Source organism: Hesperophylax consimilis, chromosome 17, assembly GCF_061612785.1.
Source record: "Hesperophylax consimilis isolate HC1 chromosome 17, BYU_Hcon_1.0, whole genome shotgun sequence".
In the NCBI taxonomy this organism is placed as follows: domain Eukaryota; kingdom Metazoa; phylum Arthropoda; class Insecta; order Trichoptera; family Limnephilidae; genus Hesperophylax; species Hesperophylax consimilis.
Window position 1 is genome coordinate 14,673,548 of NC_142852.1, and position 13,775 is coordinate 14,687,322.

Genomic DNA, 13,775 nt, shown 5'->3' on the forward strand with positions numbered 1-13,775 from the left:
AGCAGCCCCACTGGTTTTATGTGCATCTTTGTATCTTTTAAAAAAGTCTTAGCTTTTGTCTTTTAATTGCGGGTGGTTGGTATTTTTTTTTTTTTTTTTTTTTTTTTTTTCTTTTTTCATGAAATATTAATGTGTACAGTTTTTACATGCTTTTCGACTACCACACTAGACACACGCCCGTATTATGGTAGTCGAAATTTATATACATAGGTTTATATAATTATATTATCAATGTTTATTTGGGCTTATAAAAGTGATCAATTCCACAAAAAGTTGTTGCGTAATTAATTATTTCACTTGTATATTGTACATCGTAAGTGATCGTGTGATTTCGTTGACTCTACAGAGTGCTACAATTCATTGTTTCATAACCTTGACAGTTCAGTACCTATTCATAATGTCTGTTCTACCTACTAAAGCGGGTACTAAGTCAAAACGTAATGTTGCCGTAGAGAGCCCCGCTGCTGAGGCTGGTTCAGAGCCAGACTTTGGTAATTTACTAATTTTGTTTAAGGACGAAATTAAAGAAGAAATTAATAAAGTGTTCATGCAATTAAAAACAATGAATGATGCGCTAAGAGAGTGTCACTCCAAAATTAATAGCCTCGAAGTCAAAAACAATGAACTTCAAACTAATTATAATCTGGTATTGTCCAAATTAAACCGTCTTGAGCAAACCTCATTAAAAAATAACGTGGAAATTATTGGCATACCGGAAAAAAGAAATGAAAATTTAATAGATATCATAAAATTGCTAGGAGCCAAGGCAGGTGTTGATGTTCTCCCAAATGATATTGATGGAATCTCTCGTACAAGGGTCAAGGAATTACCCAGAGAAAATCCTAAATTTACTCGTCCAATTGTAGTAAAGTTCATAGCCAGCCGCAGTAGAGATAACTTTCTTGCTGCTATAAGGAAGAAAGGCAGTCTCAACTCAAGTGATTTGAAGCTTCCCGGGGACTCCAAAATTTATGTCAACGAGCATCTGACTGCTGCAACCCGTGCGCTCTTCAAGACAGTGAGAGACTTAAGCAAGGATAAAAACTTTAAATTCAGATGGATCAAATACGGAAAAATTTTTATACGCAAAAATGAAACTAGTCCCATTATTCAGGTGACATTGGAATCTGACGTGACTCAGGTTTTTTGCTGATAATCTTCTTAGATTTAGCATCGTCTCGTGTGACTATAAGCTATTATCAATTTATTTTTCCTATCTACCTTATCTTTTTTCCTACTTTAAAATATCATCCTTTGTACTGGTTTTTCTTTATTTGTATAATATTAACAACTAACTCTTTTAATACTACCAACTTTAATCCAAATTATCCTACAATTACTCTGCTTGCGTTACTACAACACCACTCTAATATTTATAATTTACTAGAACATGCTTACAACTATTTTATCAATCTTATATTTTATATATATTATCAACTAAATGTACTAAAATGTTGAATGTATATTATCAAAATGTGACTGGACTGCGTTCTAAGACTGATAGATTTTATTTTAATGTTACCAATAACAACTATGATATTATTATGATAACTGAAACTTGGCTTGTAGACAGTATTGCTAGTGAAGAGCTATTTGACAACCGTTACCTGGTATTTAGGCGCGATCGCAATGAGCAAAAAAGAGGAGGTGGAGTAATGATTGCGTTGAAGAAGCACCTCATAGCTCATGAACGTAAGGATTTTAACACGAATGCTGAAGACATCTGGGTGACTGTTAAGATTAATAATTTCATAAAAATTCATTTATGCTGTGTTTACATACCTCCAGGAGTCAATCACTCACAAAATATAAATGAATTCATGGATAAATTATGTGAACTTCGAGGACTACATCACGATGATCATTTTGTCATATCGGGTGATTTCAACTTACCTCAAATTAACTGGTCTTTAAGTAATGGTAATAGTATGCAAATTACGAATGGCTCTAAATCTGAAATTATTTCCAAACTATCTGACACCCTTTCATTTACTGATCTATCACAGTATTGCACCTTTCCAAATAATAATCATACATACCTAGACCTTGTTTTTAGCTCGATCCCTGTAATTGTATCAAATACTGACCAGTATCTCATCCCTGAATGTAAACATCATAAAAGCATTCTTGTTGACATTAACATATCTCTGGAAACTCCTATGGTGGACAACAAACGAACAATCAATCTTTTTAGGAAAGCTAACTATGAAACAATAAATAACGTCCTTAGTAGTATTGATTGGGATGCAGAATTTTTAAACCTATCAACCAATACTGCTATTGACCGCTTTTATACAATTTTATATGAAATCATTCGATTAAACGTCCCGTCAAAGGAAGTTCATATTAATAATTCTTATCCCTATTGGTTTAGTCCAGCCCTAATAAAACTGACTAAGGAAAAATATAAAGTGTTTAAAATGTGGAAAAGGTGGTCCAATCCTTTAGACTACCATGAATTCTGTATCCTTAGATCAAGGCAAAAGAAATTGTCTAGAGAATGTCTTAAACAATTTATAACAAACGCTGAACTTAATATATCTCGTGACCCTAAAAACTTTTGGTCTTATGTTAAAGGAAAAAGAAATAATTCTGGTTTGCCTCATGTTATGAAACTGGGCGAAGTGACTGCTGAAAATCCTTTCGCAATATGTAACCTGTTCTCACAGCATTTCGTCTCCACCTTTAATTACAACACTATTTCCGATGTACACTCTACCAACTATCATTTTGACAATCAAGTTAATATCTCCTCGGTATCAGTTTCAAAACAAAAAATAGAAAAAATAATCGATACTATTTCTAGCTCACTGGGTGCGGGTAGTGATAAAATTCCGGCTTTCTTTATCAAAATGTGTAGCAAGGTAATCTCGAAGCCCCTATTATTGCTCTTTCAATCCTCATTGAAAGAAGGTATCTTTCCTGATCGTTGGAAGAGTGCTCTCATCACACCTGTTTTTAAGTCTGGGGCTAAAAATGATGTCCAGAACTATCGACCGATATCTAAATTACCAATCTTTAGTAAAATTTTTGAAAAAATTGTTCATGAACAACTATATAACTGCATCGAGTCTGTAATACTCGTGAACCAACATGGCTTTATGAAAAAAAGATCGGTTGTATCTAATCTTGCCATTTTCATTGAAAATATTACTAAATCAATGGATGATCAAATCCAAGTTGACGTAATCTATACAGACTTCTCAAAAGCGTTTGATAAAATTGACCACAGTCTTCTTTTGTCCAAATTACTAGCTTTGGGAATTCATGGGGATTTATATAGATGGTTAGTCTCCTATCTTAATGGGCGCACTCAGGGAGTAACAATAAATGGCTTCATCTCTGAGATTGTAAATATACCCTCAGGTGTGCCCCAAGGATCTCACCTGGGACCGTTACTGTTTACAATTTTCATCAACGACATTATAAAATGCTTTAATTATGCAAATGTTCTACTTTTCGCTGATGATATGAAAATATTCCTGCCTATTAATTCTATAATTGACTGCTTTAAACTACAAGAAGATCTGTATAGGCTTAATGATTATTGTATCCGCAATCGTCTCAACATGAACACTTCTAAATGTTATGTAATTACCTTCACTAGAAATAAAATTAAGTTTGACCATAATTATCATATAGCTGGCCAACTACTCAAAAAAGTTACACAAATTCGTGATCTAGGTGTTATACTTGACAGTAAACTTACATTTGAGGCTCATATTGATATGATTGTTAAGAAAGCCCTTAGAATGCTAGGATTCTTATTCCGTATTGGAAAAGAATTTAATAATATCATAACACTTAAAATATTGTATTTTTCTTATGTTCGCAGTCATCTTGAATTCGCTTCTCCCATATGGAATCCTCAATATAATATTTACATAAATCGCATTGAAGCCATCCAAAGAAAATTTGTCCATCATTTAAATTTCAAACTAAATTCAAACCTTGACGTAAACAGCTCGATGGACCTTTATGGACTTAAGCCATTAAAAACTAGAAGAGACTCCGCAGATATAATATATCTCCATAAAATTATCAATGGCTTTATTGATTGTTCTCCCCTTCTGTCTGAAATTAATTTTAGAGTTCCGAGCGTTAGAACTAGAGAAAAATCACTTTTTCATCTCCATAAATGTTCTACTAATATAAGACAAAATGCGTTTATATTCAGAGCCTGTAGTATATTTAATAAGAATTTTAATGATATGGACATATTCTCAAGTAATTTAGGAACCTTTAAAAGATATGTAATAACTAACATTAAATAATTTTAAATATTCTACTTGAAGTTATCATGTTATTGCTTTGAATCCTTTCCAGTTACTTACCTTCCAATTTATACTCATGTGTTCAATTTAGTTGTAGGTATACATTTATTATATTGTTATTATTGCTATTGTGTAGTGTTATTGATTGCTGCTGTGTTGAAATTTTACAATACATTTTGTTTTGAATTTTAGTTGGTTATTAGTATATCAGTTAAATTTAAATTTTTGAAATTTAGCTGGTTATTAGTATATTATTTGTGTTCCTAGATCTGTTATTATTTTTTATTTATTATTTACAATTTTGTATTTTTTGTAAATTTCTCAGGCCACGGGTACAGAACCCTTAGTTTCTTGTTTTAATATTTTTTATTATTATTATAATTTTAAGTGAAAATCTGTTATTGGATTTTATCTATATTATTTAGTTTATTCTTATATATGTAAATAATCTGTTGATTTTCCCAAATAAATAAAATAAAAAAATATAAATGTAATATTTGATAACTTGTTAATCTAAGTATTTTTTTTTTACATGCAATGTATGTGTATAATAGGTGACACTTTTACTGGTTCCCAGTTCAGTAGATTGCTCAAGTGTACATCAACCGTATTTTAAACTGTTGATATTAATGAGATAAAATGAACACAATCAGCAAATAAATAGGTTACTTTACTTTATTAAGATGTCGTTTTAGCTTTGCAGGTGCCAGAGAGCTATTACATATGATTTTGTTGCAGATAACGCATTGACCATCCGCATTCTCAAGCATTCCTACAGAAATAAATCCAAAGGACAAGTAAGATTCGTCATATTTTCTCTTTTTTGAAGTAGTGTTGTCCTGAGATTGCCCAGCCCTTTTAGTCGTTGGTGTATTTTGTCTATCCTGCTCATGACAATATCCTTCAGTATTTACGATATCCTGGAATGAAATAAAAAAAACATTAGTAATGTGACGACAAGATGCAGTTTGGTGTCGGCTAAAAAGAACAGTCCCACCCCAAATCTTCCTTTGGCACAGTCTGGAATTTGACCCCTTTTTCGGGCGTGATTCGTTTATATCAAAATTAGATTATTATTAATAGGCATTTGCTGTTTAAAAGACTAGAGTCGAACACCCATGCGTCAGTTATACTACATTAAAGTAATTTGTCAGGGTTGTCACGGTTGTCACCAATCAAAATATGAACTGAGCCTAAATGATTACTATTGCTAGGTACGTATAATTTACTTACGGATAAATCAACAGCTTCTTCTGAAACACTTTCATTATTTGCTGACGATGAACTTGATGAAGCACTTATGCCACTTTGTAAGCGCCCTGTTTTGAGCCAGTTATCCATTTTTTGATAAAGATTGAAATTAAAAAAATAACATGAATATGAATAAATCGTTTGTATTTGTTTTGGCACTATCTGCAATTGGTAACAAATAAAAAAAATACTTACCTAAAACGGATATCGTAAGTACAAGATTATAAGAACAGGAATAACAATATCACTGGAATGTCACCTTTGTAAGTTCACACGAATTAAAAAAGAACGAGAACACACACGTTCTCTCATGTCACAGTCATAGAGTCGAGTGGGCGGGCGATACGGGTCGCGGGCGGCGGGAGGAGGCGACGGCGGTCAAGCGCGCTGGATCTAGCTCCCGTGCGCATTATTTTTTTTGTTAAATACATACGTTAAATCCGGACGGAACGCGGAACCCTTGTGATGCTTCTACAGAACCCCAGGGTTCCGCGGAACACGAAAACGAAAATGGGAGCGCTGATTTAGAGAACAGTCACTTACATCCAAATTCTTTGCAAGTTCGCTTAATATCATAAAATCCCAAGAGAAATGGGCTATCGATAAAATTGTTCCTTATTTTGAAACACATAATAGCTAAACTTGTTTTCCCTCCTATATATTGGTAAATGTTACCACTCGCGTGGAATGACTCGCAAATTGCGATGAATATGAAATGTTCTTAGTTACGATCGTTCTTAATAATACCGTTCTTATTAATTACCGTGATGATTTATCATATGATCAATATATGTATGTTAACAATTTGTATGTGTTCAAAAGTCACATGATGAAAATGTTTTCTTTTTGAGTTATCTGGTCGCCATGAAAATTATAATAATTGTCTATGACTTCATTCTTGTCTATGCATAACCTATAAATATTTTTGACAAGTGCTTTCTTCTCCGAGAGCCGTTTCTTCCTGTTAAACATACCATCCTACGCCTGTGATGGTTATTGGTAAAGTAAGTACTCATTCTCATATTCATCGCTATTTATTTAATAGCTGCCGTTATTCCAGTTTAGTTAGGTAATCATTGGGCGTTTTGTCACAGTAGAATGTTTAAAGTTTATACTGTCAATTTGACGTCTACCTATTATTAGATTAGCATTTCGAAGGCATTTATTTCAATGATCACAAAAAAATATATTTTTAAGAGATATTTTTTTAAAGCGGAATGGCGGTAAACATTGTAAATATATATATATAATTTTCCCACGATAAACAACGTTTCTCTTAACCGTTGTCATATCTTCAAGGTTTTCAAATATGTGTTTTGGCTACGACTTCGTTATTTTGACAGGATATTCCAAGCGAAACCACATTTTTTAATTTTTTATTCTATATAAAAAAATTACATTTTCTCTTATTTAACTAGAAAAAAACTAATATATTACTCATTAATATATTACACAACGATTTTATTCACGATCATTGTTTTGTTGATTGATCATAAAACTGAAAAACTTTTTTTTAAAATTTACCTACACTTTTTTCATTTTTAATTTCGACTGGGAGGCAATTATGTATGTTTCTCCCCTCGTAACCAATGGATTGCTTGCCGTAATGAGTATGTATGGTGTTTTAATGTATTTTATCATGTTGCCGTGTAAAGTGTGTGTGTACTTGGTACGTTTTAATGATTTTTGTATTTGGATGTATGAGTTTATTATTTATTTTTCATATAAGGAGACATGTATTATATTCATAAAAAGTTTCTTAATGTTAATAGTTTTGTTTTCATACATAATTTTTCTGAGGATGTTCTAGGTTTGAAGTGAAATAGCTTTTTGATTACTTTGTTTTGTTTTACGTGTAGTTCATTTATATATGTTTCATATGCATTTAACCAGATTTCAATCAAGTAGTTTAAATGTGAATTTACGAGGCTGTAATATAGATCTTTTTTAATTTTATTTGGTAACAGATATGATATCCGGCTAAATACGCTAATTAAAGGGGTGATTTTGTCTTTAATATCTTGAATATGCTGTATAAAATTTAGGTGTTTATCAATGCACAGCCCAAGATAATTCTCTCGTATCAATTTTTGCAGATATTATATAGTTATATTCAATTTTAAAGGGTACAATAACTTAACGAGTTGAGCTAAAAATCATGTATCCTGTTTTAATTTAACTTTTAAATTTTATCATTTTATTTTATTTTAACAATGTTCTGTTTCAGATATATTTTTTGGGGTTAAACCAATAACCAAACTCTACCAAAGCAGACCATGGATCTACTGAATCCAGCTACTATATCCATCAAGACGGAACCAGGGCTCCAGGAAGAAGATGGAGGTGAAATTGCATTTTCAGATTTAGATTTCGACCACCCAGCTGTAACGAAGGAATGCTCGCAATATGCGGAGAGTACTCAGACAGCCAGTTTGTTGCATTGCATACGTGTTAAATATAGAACTTAAAATTCGGATGTCCGGAATCAATATCTCTTTTGAAATGTCGTGCAAACAGGACACACACTTGTACACAACATCCTCTCTTATAAAACATGAGGTGTATTGGGTATTTACCTTAATATGCGTCCTTGCCGGAAAATACCAAAATACAGCACTCATTCAACTTTATTATATTAAAATGGATGACTTCTGATATTTTGGAGAAAATTAAAAAAAGGGATTTATTGTTTCGAAGATGGAAAAACTCACCTTCTAATGAAAAATTTGAAAATGATTACAAAATTTTGAGAAATAATGTCATCAAAATAAATTACCAAACGAAAAACTTGTTTTTGTCAAGATAAATTCAAAAGTAATTTTAATGATTCTAAGCAAACGTGGGATGAAATCAATAAAATTTTGGGAAGAAAAACAAAAAGTAATTGCGATGAAGTTATCTCGCGATATGTTTTAAAGGATCAGACAGTGGAAAGTGTAACAAACCAATATGTGAATTATTTCTCAGATAGTATTAACAAAATGTTGCACAGATGTGACTTTAAAGCATCCGATGCTGATCCAGTAGAATAACCTCAAAGCATGTATTTACCCGAGGCAACTATCACAGAGATTAAAAATATTGTTAAAAAACAGAAAAATTCGAATTGTATGGGAATGGTCAGCATTAGAATGTACGACATAAAAAGACATTTATATATTTTAGGACCTGTTTTAACGAACTTTGTCGATAGACTTATTATACAAGGGAAAATGCCTGATCTTAAATGTGCTATTGTTAGACCTATATACAAAGGAGGAAAAAACTCGGAAATAGTAAACTATCGACCTATTAGTATCTTGCCTGCACTTGATAAAATTTTAGAAAAATATGTTTCTTTAAAATTAAACAATTACTTTACTTAAAATTTTGCATTGTAGACAACTAACAATATGGATTTCAAAAGAAAAAAACCACAGAAAAATTATTACAGGACTTTTCGAATTATATACATAATGAATTAAACCATAAAAGACATGTATTAGTACTATTTATCAATAATTCCAAAGCATTTGATACCATTGATCCAAAAAAAATATTAAAAATCTTAGAGGCAATTGGAATTAGAGGAAACCTACTTAATTTGTTTAAAAATTATTTATTTAATAGACATATCTGTGTAAAAATATTAGAAAAACTGAGTGGGAAGAAAAAAATGAGCGCTGGCGTACCTCAGGGTTCAATTTTGGGACCCACGCTTTATTTAATATTTGTATCAACAATGAAAAAACTTTTTTTATATGTAAAACATTTTGTATACGCAGACTGCACTGCTCTTGTTATATCTGATGATCAATTATCTAATGCTATTAAAATATACAGTATGACTTTACGTCCCTGATAAAATGGTCACACGACGCAGGCCTAAGCATAAATACAAAAAAAAACAAATTGATGCACATACGATCTCCCGTGCTTCAGTTCTGAATAGCATGAAATAATATCCCACAATTTTGCATGTATTCATCAAAACATTTTGCAGAACTGTAAATGCGATAGTATTGAACTTGTTAATGAATATGTTTATTTGGGAGTGACTGTTGATTGCAACTTTAAATGGGACTTGCAAATAAACAAAATTTGTAAAAGGCTGAGGGCGATAGTGGGTAAACTGTACAAATTGAAATGTTTCGTTCCTGTGAATATTTTAAAAATAATTTACTTATCACTTGCAGAATCTACTTTACGATATGGAATAACCACATGGGGACACTCTTGCAAAACTAACTTAAATTACCTACAATTAGTACAAAATTCTATGATTAAATTACTAGTTCCAAAACAGATATTTTCACAGAGGCGAAACATATCATTATTGTATCGGAACTTGACTGTCTTACCGGTACAGGCCTTATTGTGGCACAAAATATTGATTCAGCATATATCTGACTCTGAATATAAGAGGAAAGTCGAACATGAACATAATACTAGGTTCACAAAAATGAAGGAATGCTTGTACCAAAACATTACAATAAATACGGACAGCAAACCCTGGAATAAAACATGCCCAAAATATTCAACATGTTACCAAGCAATATATATGCTGAAAACATGGCTACTAAGCAGAGATACTCTGTATTAGTAATATTTTTGATTATGGCAGTGGTTGGTGATAAATATGATGTATAAGTTGTATTGTAATAAGTAATAATATTATGAAAATATGTTATATTATAATTGAATATGAACATCCTGTTGACAAACTGCTTAATTGCGGTTTAATGGGATTGTACTTTGGAGAACAATAAAATAAATTGAATTAATTCACAATAAGTTTTCGGTTCATCGATTCACCTAATTTCATTTGGGACATGATGTAAATAACACGTATTTATTATACGTTAAAAATACATAAATATTGATTGTAAAAACAATATCCCATTGACTGAAAACAATCAAACTCTCTACTACGGGTGCTCTAGAGAAATTTTTTGTTTTTTGAAGAATCGGTCATTGAAGCGGACATCTGAGGTCATTTTTATCTAACATTGACCTCGTTGATCAATGGTATCTTTATTCGTAAAAAAATAGTTTATTGTTTACCAATTTAAAAAAATTCTCGTTTATATCAATTTTACGAATAAACAGGGCTGGCTCTATCCTGGCGCAATTGGAGCAGTTCGCTCCGGGCGTCGAGTGCTCAACCTAACACATCGCCTTTGATATTATTTTTGATAAATACCGCGCTACAAAAAAACACAAATCATAATTTTATTGATTACAGTGATATCCTGCTTTGGCTTGTACTAATTGAGACTGTTAGGGCAGTCAAAATTTAACTCGCGCCTGGCGCCGTTTGGTTCAGAGCTGGCCATGGAAAAATACATTCTATTTATTGTCATTTTTATTACAGGAAGCATTAATGTGGAGGCAGTTACCGTAAACGCGGATCTTGGACCCCGAGAAGATGAAGCGGGGCTTACTTATATGACAATTGACATAGACCTGCCGGATGTAAAAGAGGAATGCTTAGAACGCTTTGGAAGAATTACCAAGGCAGCAGGTAAAATCAATTTATCACTGTAAACTTGAACGATTCGGACTCTCCTATTTTTTTTAACCTTTCTACGAACTTACTTCGCTTATTTACTCTAAGTTTAGAAAAAATGTGTTTAACTGAGTCATTTTCACCCATGTTATTTTTCAAATTTGTCGACAGATCTTCAGACGCATTTTGTCGAAAAAGGATTCACTTCTCCCCATCGCAACTACTCCTCCTCTCCTAAGTCAAATTTTGCAATAAACGTACGCACCCATGAAAGAGAAAAATATTTTCACTGTACCGATTGCCACTATTCATCTTCTCGAAAGGGAGATTTAAAGAGCCACATGCTTATTCACACGGGAGAAAAACCTTTTTCATGTTCTGTGTGCAACTATGCATGTAATCAAAAGGGTCATTTAAAGAGCCACATGCTGACTCACAGTGGAGAAAAGCCCTTTTCATGTTCCGCTTGCAACTATGCGTGTTGTCGAAAAGGTCAGCTGAGGAGGCACATGCTGACTCACAGCGGAGAAAAACTTTTTTCATGTTCCGCTTGCAACTATGCATGTAATCAAAGGAGTCAACTGAAGAGCCATATGCTGACTCACAGTGGAGAAAAACCTTTTTCGTGTTCCGCATGCAACTATGCGTGTTGTCAAAAGGGTCACCTGAAGAGCCACATGCTGATTCACAGTGGAGTAAAACCTTTTTCATGTTCCGTGTGCAACTATGCGTGTTGTCGAAAGGGTCAGCTGAAGGGGCACATGCTGACTCACAGTAGAGAAAAACTTTTTTCATGTTCCGTTTGCAACTATGCATGTAATCAAAGGGGTCAACTAAAGAGACATGTGCTGACTCACAGTGGAGAAAAACCTTTTTCATGTTCCGTGTGCAACTATGCATGTTATCGAAAGAGAAACCTAATGATCCACATGATGACTCACAGTGGAGAAAAACCATTTTCATGTTCCGTGTGCAACTATGCGTGTTGTCAAAAGGGTTATCTGAAGAGGCATATGCTGACTCACAGTGGAGAAAAACCTTTTTCATGTTCCGCTTGCAACTATGCGTGTTGTCGAAAGGGTCACCTGAAGAGCCACATGCTGATTCACAGTGTATTAAAACCTTTTTCATGTTCTGTGTGCAACTATGCGTGTTGTCGAAAAGGTCAGCTGAGGAGGCACATGCTGACTCACAGCGGAGAAAAACTTTTTTCATGTTCCGTTTGCAACTATGCATGTAATCAAAGGAGTCAACTAAAGAGCCATATGCTGACTCACAGTGGAGAAAAACCTTTTTCATGTTCCGTGTGCAACTATGCATGTTATCGAAAGAGAAACTTAACGTTCCACATGATGACTCACAGTGGAGAAAAACGATTTTCATGTTCCGTGTGCAACTATGCGTGTTGTCAAAAGGGTCATCTGAAGAGGCATATGCTGACTCACAGTGGATAAAAACCTCTCTTATGTTCAGAGTGCGACTATGCATGTTCTCAACAGGGTAACCTGAAGGCACACATGCTGACTCACAGTTGAGAAAAACCTTTTTCATGTTCCCTGTGCAATTATGCGTGTTATCGAAAGGGTCAACTTAAGATCCTCATGCTGACTCACAGTCGAGAAAAACCTTTTTCATGTTCCTTGTGCAACTATGCATGTTATCACAAGAGCAACCTTACGAACAACATGCTGACTCACAGTGGAGGAAAACATTTTTCATGTTCCGTGTGAAAATTTTCATCTTAGCGAAACGCCCATCTAAAGACCCACTTGCTGACTCACAGTGGCGAAAAACTTGTTTTATTTTAAGTCCACATATTAATGTTTTAAAAGGCAATCTGAAGCGCATGCTGACTCACTGCGGAGAAAAACTTTTTCTTGTTCCTTGTTCATCTATGGATGTTCTCAAAAACCACTTCAAAAAGCCACATGCTGACTCACAGTTGCGACACACCCTTTTCATTTTCCAAGTGCACATATTTAGTTTCTAGGAAAGGCCATCTTACCTCTATATAAGATAAATATTTGACATTAGATGCATCACGTGCTGACTCACAGCGGAGAAAAACATTTTTTCTTGTTCCGAGTGCAACTATGCAAGTTATCAATAGTGTACCTTGAAGAGAAACTTGCTGAATCACAGCTAAGAAAACACTTTTTCGTTTTCTGGTTGCAATTATTCATGTTCTCAAAAGAGAGATTTGAAAAAATACCTGCACACTTACAGTGAAGACTAGTTTTTTTCATATGCAATTATGCATTTTCTCGAAGAGACTATTTGACTGGCCCTTATTTTTGTTCCTTGTGTTAACATTCATCTTCAAGAAAATTATTTACACAATAAATTTTAGTTATAGATATGATATGTTTCACCAGAGAGTTTCAAGTATATAAAATATGTATCATTTGTAATGTTCTAAATATTTATTACCTTTCGATTTCTTTAAATTTGTTCTGGATCGAATTGTAAAGGATTTGATTATTTTTTAGAACTTAAATATACTAAGTATGTGTAAAAATGCTAATTATGTCACACCTACTACTTAGACGAATATCAAAATATATATGAATATGTGTACAATAATGAATTTAACTATTTATTCAAATAATATTATTACACTTCTAAATTGTCTGTCAAAACTATAAAATTGTAGGAGCAGCTATTAGTGCGTTCTATAATTTTTTTTTTTTTTTTGTTTACCCTGCGGAGATCGCACCTTGTACCTGCGAGAATTATTTGGTAAACTCAGCCGCTAGGTATTT